The sequence below is a fragment of the Leptosomus discolor genome, chromosome 1 (genome assembly GCF_034619465.1).
Source record: "Leptosomus discolor isolate bLepDis1 chromosome 1, bLepDis1.hap2, whole genome shotgun sequence".
Classification (NCBI taxonomy): domain Eukaryota; kingdom Metazoa; phylum Chordata; class Aves; order Leptosomiformes; family Leptosomidae; genus Leptosomus; species Leptosomus discolor.
In genome coordinates, this window is record NC_141391.1 from 215,162,084 (window position 1) to 215,185,888 (window position 23,805).

The following is a 23,805-nucleotide window of genomic DNA, read 5'->3' on the forward strand; positions in this document are numbered from 1 at the left end:
TTGGAGTGCTGCCTGAGGAAGGATCGCAGTTATTGAGCTACAGTAGGAACCAGGAGGATAGCTTCATTTTGTGATTTGGCTTCTACAAACATCACCATCATCTGCATGGTACATGGACTTCAAGGAGAAGACGATGGAGAATGGGAAAGGAGAACATCTGTACTGGAACACAGGAGATGAAGGAGGAGCCATGAGAAGGTTGGACGCCTGAAAGAAAATGCCTTTCCTCATGAATAAAGGCATTAAGGTCAGGACTCAGCTGGGGATTAAAACCCACTGTGTGTCCATACACAAGTGTCTCCATGTGAGCCAAGTGTCTGGGTTCCCACCACCGCCGGAGAACATCTGGTCAGTGGATGTGATTCAGCTGGCAAAACACAAGGGCACAGCTGACTGCACGCAGGTGCCTGGAGTTACTCAAGGTGCCTCAGGACATCTGAGAAGTCCACACAAGCCCAGCAGATACAACAGAGTTTGTATGGAAGCTCATGTCCTTCTCTGCTGGTAGATGGAGACCAGAAGCATCTAAAATGGCACGAGACACTTGTATACAGGCAGATAAATCACACCCATGTGGCCTTTCCTGAATTTAGTGAGGCATGGAGCTACCTATTTAGCAGGTCTTTGTCCCTCCCATTACCTGCAGCCAATCCTTGCCATATTGAGGTGGACCAAGAGGGCTCTTACGTTGGGAGCAGAAAGCAAGAGCATTCTCTGGCTGACATTTGTGTCCTTAAACCTGCTCTGGTAGCAACCAGAAGAGCAAGAGTCTTTCCAAGGGCAGCCCTGCCTGCTGTCCCAGGCCCCATGGGTTACTCAGCGTGGGGATGAAGAGACTTCAAGGGTTTGGTTTGGCTGGTGACTTGGGGTCTGTTAGCCAGGATGAAGCAGCCCTTGCGCTGTGCCCCTCTGTACCAGAGTTGGTCAGTACAGCACAGTGCTGCAGAACCAGTTTTTGACCTGCTTATTCTCAAAGAGCAAAAGGGTTCAGAGGCCTCTTTCTGAAAAAAAAAAAAAAAAAAAAAAAAAAAAAAAAGGCAGCCGCACTTGTTTTTGCTGCAGGAAGTTCTCACTAATGGGGAGAAAAGAAAGTTCCTTTTAAAAACAAGGCATTCATTAGCACTTCTTGTTCTTTGCTTTACAGTCACCGTTGGAGCCATTGCAGGATCGCATCCTTTTTTTTTGCCTGTCAACTGGCCTACTGCTGCTCCAGCAGACAATAATACCCTCCAGATTTACAGGGACCTCTGCTTCTTAGAAACAAAAACCAAACCTATTTTTTTTCTTGCAGTCATATTTTAGCTCTGCGCTGTCCCCCTGGGCGAGTCATTTTGCCTAGGATGTCTCTCCTCCCTCACTGAAATTACTACTGCTGGCAGTAATTTTCAGCTGTTGAGCTAAAGATCTAACAACAGTATTTTATCTCCTGTTCTCAAAACAGCATTTAATAGCAGACAAACAAACCTATTTCCTCATTGTAATGATGTTTTATTACCATGAACCTCCTACCACACCCGCTTTGCTGGTGATGCTCCTTCCCCTCCATGCTCACAGCTTAGCTGCTCTCCCAACTATCCCTACTTCGGCCACACACTTGAAAATGCCACTAGAAAGGACCAGTTTTGTTGTCTCTGATGCAAATTCATCATTTTGGGCTAAAAGTACTCGGGCTGTTTTCCAGCTCTGCCTACCCGTGGCATCACCACCTTCAGCCCAACGAATAACCACCAAGCCCCCGACCCCAACGCCGCACAGCTCTGCTTTGTTCTTTCACTTAATCAGGAGCTGAGCAAACATTAGCAGTGCGGCTCTGACGCTAACCAGCAAGAGAAAGATCTGGAAGTATAAAACCCCAAACCACAATTATTTATTTCACAGCGTGACAGAATTAAGGTTTTTGTCGTTATAAGGTTTCTGTTGTTACAAGGTTTCTTGTCGAGTATTTAACCCGACAGCACGGGAACGGTGTATGGGAATCATCTTGTTGGTGGCTTCTCATGGAGATGCCTTCAAGATGCATCCACGGCTGTGCCTGCCCCATGGCTTAATGTCCTGGTTTGGGTTAGAACAGAACTAATTCTGTTCAGTGGTTTTACTTTCCAGCTAAGTCTCTTCTAAGACACATCCACAGCCCTGGGCAATGGCTGCTGTGCGACATGCTGGGACCAGAGGAAATGTGCTCCTTCTGTTATTCGAGAAACATAATTTCTGATCGTCCAAGCTGATACTGTCATCTTGTGCCTTCTGCTGATGTTCTGCCTTTCCCCAGAAACCCAGAGGCACCACGTGCATCCTTCAGCCCTGCCTCCTGCAACGGGATCACTGCAATTTCCCACGACCGAGCTCCTCTGGCACGGTCTAGCTAACAAAATGCCCTGAAATTTCTCTGCAGGAGAGAAAAACAGCAAATCCACCTCTGTTCTGTCAGGTTGGCAGAGAGCTGCAGTCTCGCGCTGGCCAAAGCAACAAGCCCTGGCATTTCTCAGCTGCACGACCTGCTACGGGAGAACTGCAACGACTGAGGCTTGTACTGACACGGGCAGAGCTCCGGCGGCAAGATTTGTTACCGAACTAAACTCCTGGCAGCCGCTGGTGAAAAGGTTGACTTTGTGTCAAAAACCTCTCAGAAGCAGTAGACAACGGGAGAAATTTGGAGGCTGTATTTATTTCCAGACATGCCAGGAAATTATCCTGATCTGCGTCTGATGAAGACTTGAGGGGAGCCTTCCCCAGAGATGTGGATGGGCTTAAAGGTGAGCTGTGGTCAAGCCAGCCCCATGGGAGAGCTCAGGGTGGAAGTGGAGACAAGCCCAGTACAGAAGGAGAGGAGGGAAATCCGCCACATCTCCAGGGCCGAAGGGGTAAATGACGTTTTTGGTTGCTTGTCTTCACAGGGAAGAAAACCTCCAGGTCCCAGAGCAGCTGTTCTGGAGACCAGCCTCCTCCATAGGTGGTGCAGCTTCCATGAGCATGTCCTGTATGTTCCCCAGGGTTCACTGACCGGCAGCACGGCCAGCGCTGAGCACAGACACCATGGCCACCCCTCCAAGGGAAATCTGGGACCCTTTCCCCTTCCTGCCACTTTGTGCCTCCCCTGCCCCCCCCCCCCCCCTTGTCCTCACATCCCCTGTTCCTCCGGTTAACCCATCCCAGCAGGGTTACGCTCCAGGCAGGGTGGTGGCAGAGTGATGAGCATGCTGTCCCCAGAAGCACTGCGCATGTCCTCTGCAGAGCCAATGATGCTTGAAGTCCCCAGCCAACCCTGTTGGCCATGATCCTGCACTATGGAGTGGCCTTGAACCCCACTTCAGCCCCCAATGCCAATGCCAGCTCACCACCAGTGGGAAGCACTGCAGAGAGGGGACATGGGACCCAGACATGCTCCTGAAGAGCAATAACTGCTCGATGTGGCCTAGCATCACTTCAGCTCCTCCCTTTCCCTGTGGCTTCCATCCACCACCCTTCGCTGGAGCGCTGCCCAGCCCAAGGTGAGGAAGGTGTCCCCTTTCTCCAGCTGTCAAAGGTGCTCTGGGCAAATCCTTCTGCCCACTGTCCCCATGCTGCCGGCCCAGACCAGCACTGGTGATGCCAGCAGTGCAAGACCAGCTCCGTGCACATGGTTCTGCTTCCCTCTAGTGACAGCATGGCCTCACATCAGCAGGAGCGAAGGCTGCGGCACAGCTCCTCCAGCTGCAGAGGCGACTGCTCTTCCCTTTGGCCTGTGGAGACATGGCCCTTGGGCTTGGAGACTTCATTGCATGCCCCAAGGATGGGGGGTGGGAGCACCTCCATCCCCATTAAGTTGTGTAGAGCTCGACATGAAGGACTCTGTGTACACAGGAATAATCTTCACTTCTCTGTCCACGCCCGGGCCCGTTCATGGGCGGTCTCTGACTGGGAAATGTTGATTTTGAGAGGAGCTGCATGGGGGACAGCTGGTGGGAGATGTGACCTTCACACACGTGTATGAGCCCACCTCCATAGAAAGTCCTTCAGCCATGTGTCCCCATAGTCCTTTTCCTAAAATGGCATCACGGAGCAGCTATGAGGAGAAGGGTTAGGATGAAGCAGGAACGGAGCTGGACTCCAGTCTAGTGGCTGGAGCACTCAGCTGGGAAGAAGTATTCCCAAATTCCTTCTTTTTGATGAAACACCCAAAATTCATTTCCAAATCATGCTATTTTGGCTTCTCTATGTAGGATCTCTCCCACGGTGGCCAAAAGCAGCCATGTCCTAATAATAAATGTGTGCTTTCTACAAGACACAATCTCTGCAATGGCTCTCAATAATTTTTTTAACCCTAAAGCTTCTGTGGATGAAGCATTTTCCTCAAGAAACCTGTTTCTCTCCACAATTTTTCTAGGCTCTCCTCATCACTGTACATTATGTACTCACAGCCACATCTAGACTGCTCCTCAAGTACTTTCTATTAAATTTTAGCCATCCTCCAAGGTTGCTCCATGATCCAAACCATGATCCCAATGTCCATTGGCTCTGTGCTGCTCCCAGCATGCCTCATCCCATCCCGCAAAACTTGTTTTTTCGAGCTTAGGGGTCTTTGTATCCTGGTCCCTGGCACCCACCACCCATCACGTGGCAGTGCCCAGCATCACCTATGCCCAGCTCAACATTTGCAGCCCACTTTTCCTTCCCTACAACTCCTTGTCCTCCCATCATTCGGGGACAGGCACCCAGATCTGGAGGGAGCATCTCCAGATGCTCCATGTCCCCATGGCAGCCCTGCAGCACCTTTGCTTGGTGGAGACGTTCATGAATCATCGCTCCCGGTGCCCCACAGCCACGGCTTGCTCACCAGTGGTTTATCTGCTTGCTCAGATGGACTTCCTGCCTTTTGGTTGGCCACTCCTGCATATTTATTCAGCAGGAGACAACTTCCCTTCGCCACATAATTGATTGTTTCTGTCTCCGCTTAATTTTCTGCTTCATCACCGCCTTGTTTCGGGAAAAGGGGCTTTTCAGGGAGGTGATTCATTGCTCTGTAGATTTTCCTGCATATTCAGTTCATTGGCTGCCCTGTCCTCTCCCCTTTGTTGCTGCTTCCCCCGATTTACCCATTCCTCAGAGCAAATTGATTCACCATTGAGGTTTATTTTTGGCTTCCAGCTGTCAGGCTCCTCGCAGCTGCCTCAAGCTGCTGTGTTCCTCTCTGCTCCCCCAGTGCTGTGTCTCTCCTCCTCTTCGTTTTCCTCCTACTGCTACTCCTGACCGTACTCCTTCATCCTCTTTCCCTGCTTTCTCCTCCATGCAGCGCTGGGCTGTTTTTTAGCGAGCCGAGTGGCCCCCACTAGTGATAAACACAAGCCAGAGGGCAGCAGCAATATGGGGGAGGTTTTGCACCACAGAAATCTGAAGGCAGGACATGTGGGGTGAACAGGGCTTCAGGGCCAGGTGCTGCCAGCCTCTGGGTACCAGATTGGAGGGCCGCCACCAGTTCCCTGACCTGGGATGAGCACACAGGACAACGGGTTCAAGCCCATCTGCAAGTGTTCACCCATGGGTTAGCACTCAGCAGCCTCCCTTTCCATTTTTATTCTCTCCCTTGTCTCCTCTGTGTTTGGAAGGGATAAAAGTCAGTAGCTGTGATTTAACCGACCTGTCACCGCGCAGACAAGGTCTCCTGGGTGCCAGGGTGACTTTGAGCGTTGGGCTCAGGTCCCCACTAGATCCAAAGGAGCTGCTGCCTCTAAGTCCGTGAAACCAGTGCAGTCACGGAGCCGTGGCAGGGATTTAGGCAGCTTGATGCCAACTGCAACGCCTAAAGCCAAAACGTGGGCCTGTAAATCCCCAGCTCAGCTGTTATTTAATCCCAGAGGCGTCTCAGTTCTGCAGATGCCCTCGGCGTGAGGGTGATGCTGGCCAGACACAAGGCCACGTCCTGGGCAGTGCTAGGGATCACCCCCCGATCCTTCCCCGTATCAAACCTTCCTGGATGTACAAACTCGTGCAGGGTCTCAGCAGAGGGGTTTAGTCACTGGGTGCTCTCCAGGCCACCCACCCACAGGAACAAATTCCAGGACTGGGGTCCCTTGGACATAGGACTCGGTGGTGGTGGGCAGAGATTGACCCTCCTCACTTGGGTAACACACTGAGCTCAGGTTTACCCCTCCAAGAGTTGTTTTTCCAACTTTTCCTCACTCTTGGGGCTTTCCTTTGAAATCCTTCCCCGTTTCCAGCCTCCTTTCTGCACTGTGGACCCCAAGCCTGGGCACAGCCTCCCTGTGCCTCTCACAACACGCTCTCCTTGCTCTGGTTTGGCACTCACTCACACTATCCCTTAGCTCGGGTGCTGCTTGTGCCTCCCATTTGGAAGAGGATTGACCCAAACCTTATGTGTTTTGGGGATTTTCCACTCCCCAGGTCCAGGTGCTCCAGCTTTGGAGCTAGTCCCAGACCATGGCACCACATCACTTTTGCAGCTCTGCAAAGCTCAGGTTTACATAGTTCTAGGCACCAGGCAATCCACCTCACCCATGCCAATGACCCCCCCCAGCCCATTTCGCCCAGCAAACAGACTCTGTTGTGATTTCAGTTCCTTCTGGGGCTGTACGAAACAGCTGGAAGCACAGATCTGATCCCAAGGGGACACTGCTACTGCTAGCAGCAGACCCCTTTGAACCCCGTTTGCAAGCACGTTTGTGTTGTGCTCGGTTTAACGCGGGCCTCGGGGATGTTTACAGCCTTTTCATGACAGTATCGCTTAGGGCTAAGCCAGGCACCTTCTAGAAACCTGAACGTGCTCTCAGATTTGGCATCCTGTAAAAATAAGCTGCTTCACCTCAGCCTGCTGCGGTCCGGTCTCCACCGCCCTGTGCTACAAGGCACAAATCCCATCACCTTCTGCTTTCCCCAAACCTGAATTAGCTCTGCCGTATATCTGCACGGCTGTTTTTTCTCCACTAGGTTGCAGCATTAACTTTTCTTTTCCTCTCCTTGCCAAACCAAGAAACTGGGGCCTTATTTTTAACAGGCAGCTCTGCCTTGTCACCCCTCTGTGCCCTCCTGGCCCCTGCACGGGGCTCCCGGGGGCTGGTGGTGACTCAGTGTGGGGCAGTCGGAGCCTCCCCTGGGGTCCCTGCAAAAGCGTGTCGGTTCCTATTTGCATCTGGGCTCGCCCTGTTCATATTCATTGCGAAATTAAAAGTGAAAAATACAGTAGGCAATAATTACTTTGCTAGCATGAAGCACGAAAGGGTGAGATGAAGGACTGCCAACGAACTCCGTGTCACCTCTCCTTCCAGACAGCTCTTTTCCCCCAGCGCTGATGGCGACTGACTGTGAAGTTACTGCTGCTGATTTACAGCTTCATACTCATTTTTCATCCTGACCCTTCACATATTAAGATGGTGTTAAGTTTGTGCCAAACTTGGTCAAAAAAAGAAAGGCCACAGCCATACTGGGGATTTTATGCTACGTGCGGTGTCACCACTGGGACATCAGTGGGGAAGTACTCGTGGTCTGTCGCTGCTTGGCCACAAATGCACCAGTGGGTTGAAATCAGGGCTGGAGACTGCCTGGACCAGATGTACCCCTGCAGAACTATGTGTGAATGAACTGGGACGTAGGAGGGTCTCTACAAAGATGAGCGATGCGAGTGGCGTTTCCAACACCTTCCCCTGGCCTGCCCTGGTGCCACCCCCCCGCTCCACCCCCAAAGCCCAGCTATGTGGGCAGGATATGATGCTCTGGATGCTCTCTCCTGGATGGGGCTGGGTCTACCAGGGCACCTAGGCCACAGCTGCCCCCTCCAGGGCCTCACGTCACCCCAATTCAGCAATCTGGAGGTGTCCGGTCTGGAGAGCAGTGGAAGCTGCTGTCTGGGCTCCTCCACGTGTGCCAAAAGCCACCAGCATGTGAGATGGGGCAGAGTCCCATGGGACATGGCTTGTGGTGGGGTGACTCATGCCCCACAGGCATGCCCACAGATGCTCTGGCTGCTGCCCTGGTTTTGGGAGAGCAGAATGGGGTTGGAAAAGTGGGTTTCTGTGCTTTTGCTACAAGCAAGCAGTGCAAGGACCAGGGAGAAAGCCCTGCACAGTCCCAAGGAGGCTGACGCGTGAGCTAAGAGCTCGTTATATATATAGCTCGAGCTAATACTCAAAAGATGGTGGCAGAGACACAGCCAAAGTCCTCTTCATCGTGCCAGACTGTAACAAAAGGCATCAGCTGCAAAGAGGGGCTTGGGAGGCTCAGGCTGGATGTAGGAAAGACTCTCACTGCAAGGTACTGCTGTCCTGGGACAGAGGGCCCCTAAGCTGGTGCACACTCCATCCTTGGGGGGTTTTAGGACTTGGCTAGACCAGGTCACAGCTGACAGCCTGGCTACAGTCTCACTCTGAGTGGGAGGCTGGATTTGAGATGTCCCTTTGACGCAGCATTTCTATGCGAGTTTGATTAAAAGTAACCGTTTTTCCTGCTTCTGAGTGTCCTCGAGCTGCTTTCGTGTTGTCTCTGCAGACCCGAGCTCTCCTGCGTGCCTGCTTATGAAATAACGTTTCCAACAGCAACAGCGATGCAGAGCTCCAGAGGTGAAGGAAGCAGCACGGAGGAGCGCACGAATCTCCTGCGGCAGCGGGGGAAAAGCCCGGGCAGATGTGTGCAAGGTCCCCTTCGGAGCCATCCAGGCATTGCTCTGTGGTGACTCACCACCCCTCCTGCCCCCAAGTCCTTCTCAGCTCCCTCCTACTCAAACCCACACCCCAGGGGCCTTCCAAGGTCTCAGCTCAGTGGTGCCATGCCCATCTCCTCTGTTCCTGTCCTGAACTTGAGATACATCCTTTGTATGTTCACAAGCCACTGGCTAACGCAGCCAAACAAACCCTCCCCGGTGCCAGCCTGGGACATCACCGTCCCACCGCTTTCTTCTGCCAAAGCCAAACCCAAGGTCATGAGGCTAGGGGGTATATTCAGATGTGGGACAAAGGACACGGTCACTCAAAGCCTGCCGGGAGAGAGGACTCTCAGAGAGAGGACCCTGCGGGCAGAAGCACAAGGTGGAGGTGCTGGGAGCTCCTGCGTGGAGGAAGCCCAGGACACGTCGTGTCCTTGTGTGAATGGATACGGCTGTGCTTGGGGCAGCTGAGAGGACACAGTGTTCAGCACTGCTGGTCCCCAAAGGCTCCAGGGGCTTGGTAACATCTCATGAGGAGCATTGTAGCCTCACCCTCAGGGTTTTCCTGGCATATAACCAAGTCCCACAAGTACAAGCTATTTCCAACACAATAAATACACGCTCGGTACAGCTGGCAGCACTGCTCACCCCTGCTTCCCTCAGGCTTCCCGTCCCTCCCATGGGTCTGGTCTCTCCTTCTCTACTCACAATTCTTCCACAGCCACCTCTGCTGAAGCACCAATGGACCCAAGCCCTGAGTACTGAGTCCACTGTGGAGGTAAAGAGCAGGTTTTTCTATTCAGAGATGCATCTTCTTTGTGCTGTCCTCGCTCTGTGACGGGGTCTGGGGAAGTCACGGAGGGTTGGAGAGGTGAAGAGATCTCCACATTGCTCACATGTACTTTGGCTTTAACAACGTCCTGTTATTTCCTCCCAGATCCGTGGCTTTTTCCCTGCAGTGACCTTCCCTGACTCCTTGTTTACCTTGCAGAAAAAGGGAACGTTTATTGCGCAGAGTGGAGTTCAGCTATAGATTTTCAGCCAGCGATCAAAACACTTGAAACCTAAGAGCAGCATTTGAATTTAAAAATCGTAATTAGAGTGCCCAACAGGCAGATGTTGGAAGAGGGCAATAAACGAAGCAGGGGGGTGGAAGAAAACAAAGGCAGGCACGCGAGGAATCTGCGCTTTGAACAGAGAGTCCTGAATATCTTGCACTGGCTACTTCAAATCGGACACCCAAAATAGATTCTTTGACCTTCACTTCTCAGGTTCCTCACTTGTAAAGCAGAAACGACAATAGAGCCTCACCTAAAAAAAAAAAAAAAAAGATGTCATCACAGCAATTGCTTCGGCCAGAGCACTTGGATGCTGCAGAGATGAGCATGAAGAAGGAAAAAAAACCCAACCCGCTACAGGGCTGTTCACCAAGTGAGTACCACCATCACGCGCCTGGAGCGGGGCAGCGTCCTGTGGGAAAAAAAATAACTTCCAATCGTGTAATTAAGGACTGTACCACAGCGTGTGCACCCACAGAGGTTATGTGGGCCGCCTGAAGACAGGCGTCTCTTAACTTCTAAATGCTTTTTCAACCTTGTCACTTCTGATGTTATTTTGAAGCGTTTTATGCATAGTACTGCTCTACTATATTAAGAGTCCACGTATCTTGTAACTCTCTCTCCTAGCAGAGGAAAGCCTGGCACGTATTCACAAACAAAGCAGCGAGGCTGCTAGCTCTGCACAAGGAGCTTCAGATTTTGGTGATCACCACCAACCGCATCGTCACGTCACCTCGCTCTCGCTGCTCGCGTGCTATCGGACTTCCCACACCGCGCTGTCCGCCACAGCTGGCCTTGCTGCTACGCCAGGAGGCAAGGGGAAGGTTAAAATCGACAGGAGAGTGGCATGTCCTATTTGTGGAGCCTTGCTCCTTTAAACACATGTGGGAGAGAGGACTGGTAAATCCTTGGACAGTTTTTCTTTTTGCCTCGACTGGGCTGGGCTTCGGGCTCAGTCTGTTGTCTGGTCCCTTGTCATAGCTGCTGTTATAATGATTCATCCATCTGGTTTTCTGGGAAAAGAAAATGAGCTAGGGAAATGTTTTTTCTTTTTTTTTTTTTTTTTTGGCTGTATCTCTCCTCAAACGATTACAACTTTGCACCCGCTGGAGTTGACGGCGCGGAAGGAGTTTTGCACATTTTACTTCGCTTGCTGGAGTAGACGGAGGAGCACCGAGAAGACTGTTCCTCAAAGCCAGACCGCGATGGTGATGTCCTTAACTGTGTTTCCAAGAGGAAAAAGGATCTAATAAAACCCATCACAAGATTCAGGCTGTCTTCAGTGGGCGCGCTGGACAAAACGTCATGCTCTCCAGGGACCACGTCTCTTCCCTCAGCTGGCTCCCCGCCCGCCCGAGCTCTCCAGAAATGATGCGGGATGAACCGCAGTGAGAAGGCTTGGAAAGAAATCCAGGTGGAAAACGTTGACACTGGAAGTCTTCTCACTGGGATTAAACAGCTGCTCTCACGAGTGGTGTATTTTATCGTAAATTGGGTAATAATATGGAAAAAACAATCCTAAGAGTTCACACTAGGTGATGTCTAGTCTCAGAGCCAAGTGCAACCAGATGCCACACTGGAGTTCTTCCTTGTTGGTTTGTAGGGCAAGGACCAGTACTCCTCTGGTGGAGACAACGCCCCCATCCAGTCGGTAACAGCAAGGTAATCCACTTCTTGGGTACGAAAAGTGGCAATGCAGCCTCTCTTTGCCTGCAGCCCTCAAAAACGCTGTTTTAAATTTCTCTCTCTTCTCTCCTTGCTCCAGGAATGCATCCTCCTTGGTCCCAGTTTGGTCAGAGGTTGGACTGAGGAAGCAGCAGCTTCCTCCATTCAGACACATATTAATAAATTTCCACCAAACGGGTCACGTATCAAAGCTCTACTTTCCTATGCTGCTAAAGCGAATCTTCCTGTGACAAATTCCTCCCTTTATACCGGCTTTGTATCTGTTACAAGCACAGTGCACCCCTGTGAAAACCAGATCCTCCTTGAACCCACCAGCACAGGAACTGCCCTCCTCGCTGGTCCAGCATCCTTCCTCTCTCGTCCCCCTTTTTTTAGACCTAACACCTTCTTTGCCTCACCAGCCTTTACTCGAATTTGCCCGTTCCATGATTTCATCCGAAGTGGGTGGTGAGTTCACTCTCCCCCGCGAGCAGCCTCTTCACAACGGCTTCTGGGATCCCTGCCAGCTTCTCTCCACCCACGGCCTCTCCCGTTGAAGCAAACCACGCAGCTCCTGCTGCTTCCCAGGCCGAAGGCGGCATCTCACATCTGGTGGGCTGGCTCGGGAAGAGAAAGGGAAGCCAAGGAGCACCTTGCTGGGGGTACAAACCCCCCACCTATTCCCGTGTCCTTGCACTTCCCAGGGTAGGCACCTCCACCCTCCCTACGCACCCCTGCACCACCCTAGGGGATCCCCTGACTTTCCTCCCAGGAGACAGCGACGGGTTACTGAAGGGACTTTTGAAGGCTCAGAGGACACTGCAAAACGAAACTTAGTCTAGAAAACAGCTTTATGGATTCAATACCAAATGCAAACTGGCATTTTTTTTTTCTTCTTCTTCTTTACTCCTATTCAAAAGCCCTTTGCACGGATTTAACCATTCCCAGCCATTGCTAATGCAGGAGCATCAGACACTGAAGTCAACTGGTCCCACGGCTTCAGAGACTGCAGAGCTAAACGGCACACTGAACAGCAGATTGGATTCACATTATGAAATTTCATGTGTTAAAACAGAGTATTAAAATTGAAGACAGAGCACAGGACAGGTTCTCAAACCTCTTGGGTTCTTCCCTGCACTCTTTCTCACCGTGGTTTTAAAAATTAATCTTTTGACTGTTCCTCCCAACGCCATTTCTGGGCTGCCAGCCTAACTCCAACACCGGTGATTTATATGCTTTGCTCAGAACGCAGCACACAAGTCCTTCGCTTTTTCACTCGCCCTTTCCAAACGTTTTTAACAATCTGCTTCCTCAGATCCGTTTACATTTGGGAAATTAAAAGCTAAGCAACCACTGCATTACGAACACCACCACCATAAAAATTCCACGATTGCCAAACACCATTTCAATACAGTGACAAACGTAGCCATGCTCTGGTGTGGCCGCTCCTCCGTGGGAAGGCTGGTTTATAAATTATTCATGAGTGTCTTAAAATTTCCAGGCTAATCTCAACTAAAAAGCAGTTTTTTACACCATCGTTTCACTCAAAAGTTCTCTGACTGGAATTTTGATTTGCACAGTGAAATCTGCAAATTTACTTGCACTGAAGGTAATTTCTCTTTCCTTCATGAACACTTCAGTTGTGAGTTCAGTTCCCACACTGGAAACATAACGGAGAGTCTTTACATGACAACTTATTTGAAAGCCTGGGAATCTGTGGTAATCTCCAGGAACTTCCTGAGAAATTTAAGTTTTCCCAGATGCGATTCTGAGCACTTTCTGATCTGTAAGAGTTTTGGCACCTTGCAGCAGGTAATCCCATCAGCCCAAAGCATTTCTAGTAATGAAAAACTATTTGGGAGACTATCAAGCCATTCTTCTCCCAATTTGTTCCATGGTAAGGACAGGCAAGACTGAAGAGCCGTGGATGTTGTCTACTTTAGTTCAGCAAGGCTTTTGACACTCTCCTGTCACATCCTCATAGGGAAGCTTATGAAGTGTGGGATAGATGAGGGGACAGTGAGGTGGGTTGACAACTGGCTGAAGGACAGAGCTGAGAGGGTTGTGATGAGTGGTGCTGAGTCTAGTTGGAGGCCTGTGATGAGCGGTGTTCCCCAGGGGTCAGTACTGGGTCCGGTCTCGTTCAATATATTCATCAGTGACCTGGATGAAGGGACAGAGTGCACCCTCAGCACGTTTGCTGATGACACACAACTGGGAGGAGTGGCTGATGCACCAGAAGGCTGTGCTGGCGTTCGGTGAGATCCAGATAGGGTGGAGAGCTGGGTGGGGAGGAACCTGATGAGGTTTAACAAGGGCTAGTGTCGGGTCCTGCACCTGGGGAGGAATAACCCCATGCACCAGTACAGGCTGGGGGTCGACCTGCTGGAGAGCAGCTCTGCAGAGAAGAACCTGGGAGTTGTGGTGGATGGTAAGTTGACCGTGAGCCAGCCATGTGCCCTTGTGGCCAAGAAGGCCAACAGCATCCTGGGGTGCATTAAGAATCTTGAGTGTGGCCAGCAGGTCGAGGGAGGGTTTCCTCCCCCTCTACTCTGCCCCGGTGAGGCCACATCTGGAGTGCTGTGTCCAGTTCTGGGCCCTCCAACTCAAGGACAAGGAGCTACTGGGAAGAGTCCAGCAGAGGGCTAGGAAGATGAGAGGACTCAAGCTCTCTTATGAGCAAAGGCTGAGACTTGGGGCTCTTTAGCATGGAGAAGGCTGAGAGGGGACCTTATCAATGCTTATAAATATCTAAGGGCGGGTGTCAAGAGGATGGGGCCAGGCTCTTCTCAGTGGTGCCCAGTGACAGGACAAGGGGCGACGGGCACAAACTGGAGCACAGGAAGTTCTGCCTCAACATGAGGAAAAACTTCTTTACATTAAGGGTGACAGAGCCCTGGAACAGGCTGCCCAGGGAGGGTGTGGAGTCTCCTTCCCTGAAGATATTCAAAACCCACCTGGATGCAGTCCCATGTGACCTGCAGTAGGTGATCCTGCTTTAGCAGGGAGTTGGACTAGATGACTGCCAAAGGTCCCTTCCAACACCTACTGTTCTGTGGTTCTGTGAAAGATTAAGTAATAGCAAAACCTAACAATGAAAATCATTTTGTGGTCCTCTGGAGGCTATTCAAAGATTGGCTAACTCACCTGCGCTTACGGCTTTTACAACTGCCCATCTGTTCTAGTATTTTACCCCGCACGGTGGCGTTTGGGTATCTTCCAAGGAAGATTATTGATATATTGATATTCCAAGTAAGATTAGAAATAAATCCTGCTGCGTTTTATATTAATGCCCCCACATGCAGCAATATTACGGTAGCACAGAAAGTAAGGATACTTGAAGAAAGGAGGAACTCAAAAGAAATGCCTTCCAATCCTTGGTGATGTCCATGCTCTGCACTGCCACGCACTGCTCAGAAAACTGTACCATATCTGTCTCCTCCAGACCTTGGGACACCCGTTCCCAACCACTTCATCCCAGGCTGTGCTGCTCCATGGGAGTGCCAGGGTCAAGCTTTACAGCCTGGCATACAGCCAGACATGTGTAGGACTTGGCACGCTCAAGGCTTTGGAAAGCAGAGCCCCAAAAGCCCCTTGCTCTGCAGCAATGCCGTGAACACTGCTAGCACTGAAATACTGAACTCAAATCTGTGTGATTCCAAGGCTCACCTCTCCTTTTTATGGCAAGTGGCCACTAAAAAACCCTGTTCTTTGACACCAAGGAGAACCTGGTTTTAATGATCCCCCCAGGACTGAAGCCAAGTCACCTGCTGCCATAGCAGGGTCTTCAGAGAAGAAGCCCTGGGAAGAGATAAGACCATGATGCTGACAAGGCAGCACAGATGCTGTGCAGAACACAACTCGGACACCCAGCAGTCCGGGTAGCAGAGCAGCAGCCACACGTCTCACCACGGACTGTCGTAGGAAAGCAAGAGAAGGGTGAAAAAGACATGGAGAAAAAATTTCTAGCCTCCAGTTTCAAGGAGCTGAGCAGAGGTGTGGTAACCACTACCCTGACTGGTATGAACATCCTCGTGCCTGCTCAATGGCAGAGGTGGGAGCACATTGCTGGTCCAGCTTTTATGCCTGCAACCCAAAAGCTCTGGACCTTTCAAGGGAAGATGCACCTGCAGCACCCGATGGGCACTGCTGCAGAACAGTTTTGACGAACCATTGTCAGAAACCAGCTCCTGCAGAGCACAACTGTCTTGAATGACACGTGAGAAGTGAAAACCTCTCGTGTACGTAGGCAGCTTACTAAGGTGGCTTCGCTGAAGTTTGCTTCCCTGTCCTCCTTGGATCTGATCTACCAGAGAAGATACACAGAAATTACACCACTATTTTTGTTACGATTACCCAAACAAGTAAGAATTTGTTCTCCTGGCATCTTTAAATTGCTGTGAGGTTTAATAGTCTGTTTTACAGCACAGCAAACTTCTGCCAACATAAGCCTCTGCTGTTTCATACTTAGCAAAGGTCCCAGCTGGACTCAGCCAGCCTGCAGTAAAAGCCACGCTACCCGCGTTTACTCTACTTGTACCTCTGCTGTCCATTACGGCACTGGAAACGCGCACTGAGGACACGACAGCTCCCTCACAAGGAGGTTATTTTCGGCTACAAAGCCTAAAACTCTTTTGAAAATATCAGGTAGCACCTTGTAGAATGTCACTGTTTTGTCTTACTTCTTGTTCCATTCTTTTATAAGCATTTTACGCCTACATGTTTCATCAATTAACCTGAGGATTAAGCTGCTGCAAATTAAAGTTCTGGCCCTCAATTTATTTGCCACAAAAACAAAGCAGTTCTCCACCATCACCCCAAGCTCCTATGCATCATGATCAGGGTATATGCCCCCCAGATTCCCAATATATGACGGATTTCACAGAACTCCTTTACGTAGAAGCCAGACATTTCAAGATTACGATGCAAGATCACGCAAGTTTCCAATTAATACGACAACCGAAATTTAGGATCAGCGTAGTAAAATGAATTGGTTTAATGTCTCATTAATAGAAAGACGGTACATTGCAAGACATTTCCGAAATATTTTGTATTAAAAAATTTCCCAATGTACATCATCCTTTTCCCCCTCTCAGTCCACCATTCAAGCACCTTTTATGTTACTCCAGAATTGAGAGTTCGGGGGAAGAGCAGTGATTGACTTCCAGCGCTGTTTTTGGCTTAGTCCAAGTGTTTACCTCATTTTAACATCATCCCCGAAAACCAGCAACTAGACAAACTTTGCTGACCACGAAGCAATCTCCTTGCACATTACTTTTTGCAATTGCTGCAGGGTATCAGATAGTAGGATGGAGCAGACTCGCAAACAAATGGGTTAAGTTATATACTGCGGTACCCGATCGGTGTTTTGAGACTGGTGCAATTTTCATAAGCACCGTTTTGCATCCAAATCTGGCCGTCACAGGGAAGATTATCTTCTAGTACCTTCACTTTTTAAGAAGGCCAAGAGCCATGAGCAAATAGGATAGAAAATAAAAAAGCAGCCCGTTACACCTGCTCCTCTCTTCCTCATACATATATGCATCATACACTGAAATGTTTGGTTTCATTTTTCTTCCTTCTTCCCCACCTTCTTTCATCCTCTCTTTCCCTGTTGCTGCCTGAAAGATCCAACGTGGAACAGGACACAATCCTGTAAGCACAGGGGCGCACCAGCAACAGTACTCGTGTCTGAAAAGCATTTTGCGAGATCCAAGCACTGGGCAGCTCCATTTTTTTTCTCGCTGTATGGCACAGAGAAAATTACTACAGCTTAGAAACCTTTCACCTTTCAATAGAAGTAATTAAAACTTTAATACTCTCCTTCGGTTGTTTTTGTCGGATAGCTTTGTACTGCTCTGTAATCGATTTTTACTTTAAGATTAGGTTTTGTGCTAACAAGTTCCCTTCAAGTTGAAGAAATCCAGGCGCTTAGATCCTACCTTGACAAACACGGCACAAGCAGCTAAACTCCAAACAGATCAATCTGCTCATTCAAGGACTTTGCACAAGAAAACATTTAAGCAACGGTCTGTATGGGAGCTACTTAAGCACTGGATGTGCTTAAAACACACCGATTACTCGTAAGCCACATTTCCAGAGCGCAAGACTTCATTCTGTACAGCTTTTAACCACGACAACAACATCTGTCAAACCCCCTAAAATACGTATGTGGGCAGGTGACAGCTCTCTGCATCATATTGCAAAAAACCCTGTGCTGCTAGCTGTTCGGCATTTTCAACGTTTTGATCATTTTTGTATTAATTTAAGGGCTAACCTAGAATCTTTTGTACTAAACGCAGTACTACCCATTTCTGAGAGTTTAATGTAAAAAAGACAGACAAACCATGAGGGTGGATTTCACAAAGGGATGGAAGCGAGAGACTAGAAAGAAGCCATGTACTTTTCATATGAAGTCTCTTTTGGTTTGTGACTATTTGATCCCTTCATAATTACACAAAAAGAAACAAAACTAATGGGAGCATATACTGATGAAAAGGCAGAGGACGGAGGAAGAGAAAGATAAACTTGCCACCAACAACCAGCCATAACCTCAGAAATGCCTCTGAATACTCAGAAACTGCTCCAGTTGTTTACAGTCCGTATCTATTCTTTGGTTTCCCCACACAGAACAGTGGGGAAAAGGCAGTATACTGCTGTTTTCACCAGTATATCTAGGAAAATATTCCCTGCTACGGGGATGTACTGCTGTAGGTTGGACTGTGTATTAGGTCCCAAAAAGCTGGGTGTAGTACAACAAACTGGTTGCAGAATGGTTTTCAGAAGCTATCTTCACAGATAATGCGATCCCGCTGCAACTGGGGACAGAACCCGCATTTTGACTCTCCACCTCTGGCCGGTTGTGTTTCTCCGAAGAGCTGAATTTTCAGAGGAAACTTCTTAGAGATCATAACGTCCTTGGGAAGATGACTCAGTTTTGTGGCTTACACGGTTAACAGTGTAAGAGAGAACGCAAGAAGCTCTCAGGCTGGCGATGAAATCTTCCACAAGATCTCGCTTTCAGCATGTCCGGAGCACAGTAATTGGAGACTGGAAGGCTTCCTGCTGGTGACTTTTTATTTCCTCATGGATAGGGCTATTTTTTTTTTTCGTTTTAAGTTCATACTGGTTATGCTCATTGGGAAAACCATCTCCCTCTATTTCCACTCTCGGTACCGTATGGCTTTCTGAGCCATTCCAAATATCATCTTTACACACAGACAACCTAAATCACGACCTCGCATTACATACTTCACACACTCTACTAGAGATCGTATTTTCTCCTAGGAAAAATCTCTACTCTATAAAAGCACCTAACAGCTCTAGAGTTTAAGTGTGTAATACTTCTGCATTCAGCAACTCTGTTCACTAAGGTAACACACTTTCCTGTTTTCAGTCCTAGATAATACCATTAAAGATTCTCTTTGGAGCCTCTCGTATAAAATTCACAAGGAGCAATTCCCCAATCACTATAACCGATTTCAAATGGTGCTAGAAAATATTATTGACTCTGAACACCAAAAGAAATCAGTCATCCTCTAAAGGGGTTACTGAGATCTGCAAGGATGAAGAGGTACGTGCTGGACAGTAATCTACATTGGAGGATCTCCAAATACTTGATAAATGTTAATTAATTACCTCTGTGGCACTGTTCACTAAAAAAGAAAAAAATGTTATAAATACTATTAAAATGCCTGTGAGAAAACAATCATTTAGAAGGTGAAAACTCTCAAACTCAGCCATTAGCTACACACATCTTTTAATATGGTAAAGCCAATCTCAAGACACTTCCAAGTTCTCCAAATTTCAGCAGCCTTGGCCAACGTGACCTATCACGCGTGGTCCAATTCTTACAGATGCTGATGCTGGCCGATTCCATTAACACCACCTAGCATATCAGGCTATCAGCTTGCAACTCGAGCACTGGGGAAGTCAAGTCACACAAAGAAAAATCAACAAGCACATTCAGATCTGCCAAACACCCACAATAAAAAAAAAGCAAACACACAGCAGGGATGCAAACAGCGTCTAGAACTTCCAGTGCTTAAATTCAAAATTATCTGCTTTAAATTCTACTGTGTGTCTTGTACGATACACGTACAAGGTATTTACAAGTGCAGTGAGGAACTTAAAAAAAAAAAAAAAGGTATCTACAGAAGGCTGAAACAGGCTTTGAGTTGAGAAGAAAGTGGAGCAAATGAGGTTCCTTTCCTTGTTCCTCACCATGTTGTACAAACTCCTTGTTTGGACTAGATTTCCTAGTTGGTGCCTTAATATCAACATCTTCTGCATGATGTTGCAATTCTGTATTACACTTTTTCGCATTGTTTATGTCTCGTAAGCCCTTCTCTGTTTCCGAAGTTCTGGTTCACCACCTACAAATACTATAAACATGCTGTTGCCCAGCAGTGTTACAGCAGAATTTCTGCCTTTGAAATCACACATTGCACCGCTCTCCCAAGGGTCATCTGGGCCGTAGACCCTGCAGTCCCAGCCCACTGAAGGACTTCATCTGGTGGTGAAGCTAACTGTAACAGCAGAAGCACACAAGGAAGATCTGGACCTTCTCTTCTTCACCGAAGTTTCCAAGAATCTGTTTCACTGATGAAGGCAGGCATTCTTCCTCCAAGAACACTGATTTCAAATGGTGCTAGACAATGAATAGTTAAATCTAAACCACCATATGAAACCAGCTTCCTGAGGGAGCTTGTTTCTAGCTGGGATGATATTCCTGTAACGATAAATTGGAAATGCCACAGAAGAATACCTATCCATGTTAGTTTAACAACTTTATTTTTCCTGTTAAATAGCTGACACTTTTTTTTCTTATTCTTAACCTTGATTTTGGCTTGAGTCACCAAATGTTCATGTCTTTTTTATTACAGTGCTACCAACAGAAAGATAATTGCTCACAGCAGTGCCACTCTGAAGAAGTTTGTTAGTCGAGCTTGGACAATACGCACAAGGGTTTAACTAGGAAAGAAGGACCCTCGTCCTACTTTCGTTGCCGTCTTCTATTAACACATTGTGTCTGCTGAGGTTTGCCCACAGCACAACTACCACCACACCAATCAGTAAGGGAAGCACTGCTGCAAACTCCCTCTAGTGACAGCAAGACAACGTGCAAAAGGTCTTCTGCAAGAAGTCAGCATTTTTTATTTCCAACAGCAGCAGCAGAAGCACCAGCGTGCGACAGAAGCTCCACATTAATGCCTAAACGCTGAATATTCATTCAAAAGGTCACGCGGATAGTCTGAAAACCAGCCCACCTGTCTGCCAGCTCTCGCTGAGGTGGTATTTGCCACATTAGAGAAAAAGTGTGTTCCCAACTCTGACGTTAAGGATTGCATTAATTACGGACTATTCAGATCTGGCACCTACCACCTGCTCCCAGCCCTACTTCTAAGAAGTCTGACACAGGGATTTTTCCTGGAAGTCTGCTACTGAAGTGTGTTCTAGAGAATTTACTCCCTTCAAACAGATGTATTTCTTTATAACCTGTCTGCAACTTCTCATCTCAGCTGGTAGAACAAACATATCGGAATCACATCTGCAGAGTAATGTCAAGCGAGTTCGAATGTTTGCACAGACTACGCGGCTCAGCCACGCTCGTGGCGATATGTTCTGGGAACGTATCGATAGGTACATCACAGCCTCTCAGCAAGGAACACGCTACCAGAAGCAGCAGCACCGGCCCAAGAGGCGCAGTGCGTTTCGAGGGCAGGGCTGAGGGGAGGCACAAGGACGCAGCGTGCCCCGTGCGGGTGGAAACCAGCCTTGTTTTAAGGAAAACAACCCAACAGAGTAGGCTGGGCAGTTGCTTCAGTTACTGGAAGAGCTATAACTATGCCAGGCCACATCAACACTGGATTTATTACGCAGCTTTTCTGCCCAGAAAGAGAGTGTGTGTGTGTGTATGCGTGTGTGTATGTGGAGCAGAGCAGTCAGGAAGCAGGCGCAGCAGGGCTGAGCTGTGCTCGTGCCCATCTCCCCAGGCTCTGCCCCGAGCACACAGCTGCCTGGGAATCTTCCATGTGGGCACAAGAAACGCTAATGCTTTACCATGGTTAAAATAAAGCAGCTTTACAGTGTGGGCAGGACGGAACCGTTCCCTCGAGCCATGCAAAAGCCTCAGACTCTGCTCTGCTGTAGTGTGTTCAAGAGAAGTGAAGCATCTTACTTTTTCCCTCTTGCAGTTCAATACACCCAGTGTCACTGTACCTGCTTCTGGAAGTCCTGTGAAAGCTGATCTTGGTTGGTTACAATCATTATCCAAGATGAACCCGTCTGTGCACTCCTGAGGACAGCCAAATATTCTCAAACTCCTTCTCTTCAGGGGACAGGAAACCATGTAAACGACCTAACAAATTACATCTGTTTCTAAGGTTTCAACACCTCCAGAAATGCATCTCTCCATTTACCACAATGACAACAAAAACAACTAGCTTAGACTAGAAACCTAACTTTAGATGGCTGAAGACAGAGAAATCTCAAATTAGCGTGGACAGTTCCCACGAGGGTATCTGTCAACAGCACAGCTAACACACTTCCTCTCCAAGAAATCTTCAGGAGAAAAGTCCAAGAAACCTATGATCCATCTGTGAAATAAGGAAAGCAATGACACTTCACAACCATCACCTTCCCTGGACAAGGCAAGGTTAAATCGTGCTATACCACCTTTTTCTGTACAGCTGTATTTGTGACGTACGTGGGATTTGAAGCTGGGGTCCAGTTGCATGGCTCTGCCTTTACCAGTAGCCCTACAATGGGTGTAGACCACAGCATCTCCATCTGACTATCCAGAGAGCAAATTCTTCCATTTCGTATCATTTGCACTTTTGAAGAAAAGCATCTTTCAAAACTTGTAGCAGCTCTGCATGTTTCTAGAACACAGATAATGAGAAACACTCTCGCATGAGGGCTGTAAACTGTCATTTCTAAATTGGAAAAACAAATGAACTGCAGATAGAGAGCTATTGTACTTCTCCAAGACGTCTCCTTCTAATTAGGTCCTCTAAGTTTCAAAACATTTTCAGATCTTGAACTGTTCCATCCTTCCTAGATTTCATGACGAGAAAAGCTGAGAGAAATTTTCTTCTTTAACTGGAAAGGAAGGAGAGGAACAGAGGAGATAATGTCTCTACATTTACATACCTACTTAGCAGAAAAGCAAGAGCTTGGGAAACAGGAAGACAAAGCTAGAACTCATAGACTTGGATAAAAATTTTAGATGGAAGAGTTTCTGATTACATTTTTGTTTCTGCAGTTACAAACTAACACTGTTGCGTAATCTTCCAGAGAAAATTATGGGAACGATACGTCAGTGACTTAAGCCCTGATCTGAAATACTTCACAATTCACATGTTTTCATTTGACATTGCTGGGATTACTTACACCAGTTTTGTCTGCGATTAAACCACTGAGAAACTAGGAGTTTGCAATGGCTTCGTTTTGCTGCTGAATAATTCTAGTGATTTAGAGGTGGTTCAGCCGCACTCAAACACCTATCAGATAACCAACCCTCTCTCTTCCACTGATGAATTCCTCCAGTTAAGCACTCAGAATAATACGTGAACTGTGATCCCATCTTTGACTGCAAATGACAAGTGTGGGCACTTCATCCCATTAATCATGGATAATCCAAGAGATCATCTACTGGGAGCAACTTGGAAAAGACTTTCAACTGGACTAACGATCCTGTACGGGAAACTTGTAAAAAGTCAAGTCTTACTGCGTCCTTTCCATGCTCTGCCACAGCAGGAGCTGTGTAAATGGATTTCGTTAGAGCTCTCCTTATGACAGCTTTACGATCCATCTATGACAGGCTGAAAGACCCAGTCAGCCTGTAATTTGCAGACAATAGCCTGTGAGTACGTTATGTCTGACAAACTGCTCAACTTATTGTAACTTCTAAAATTCCTTTTTCTTAATAAAATGCGGAGCCAAGGAAAGATGACAGATTGACAACTCTGCAGAAAGCCTCTGTTCACGGAACAGCTATGGCATGGGAAGTGACTGGGCGGACTTCCTACTTAACGCTTGGCCACGTATCTCATTTATGAGCTGCCGCAGACACCCCATGGCATGATGAAGATCGAGGAACCATTGAAAAATTGTCTTGTCAGCTGAAAAACCAATTAATACTAACTGCAGCGAGGAAGAACTGCCTACCAAGACAGAAATTGAGACTGTAAAGTCAGTTACAGATGTCTTTAAGTGATTTTTTTTCCTGGTCATTTTCAACTCGAAGTTAAACCGCAGCTATCGGGGAAAAGCTGCTTCATCTTTTCTTTTTCTGCACCAACAATCCCCCAGCGTTTTCACTACCAGCTTAATGAATTCCAACTATCAAGAGAGCTCATCTGCTATGTAATTTGTCTTTTTTTGTTCCGTTCACTAAACAAGCAGGAAAAAATGTTTTTAATTTGCAAGGCTGAATAAATACCTACTGTG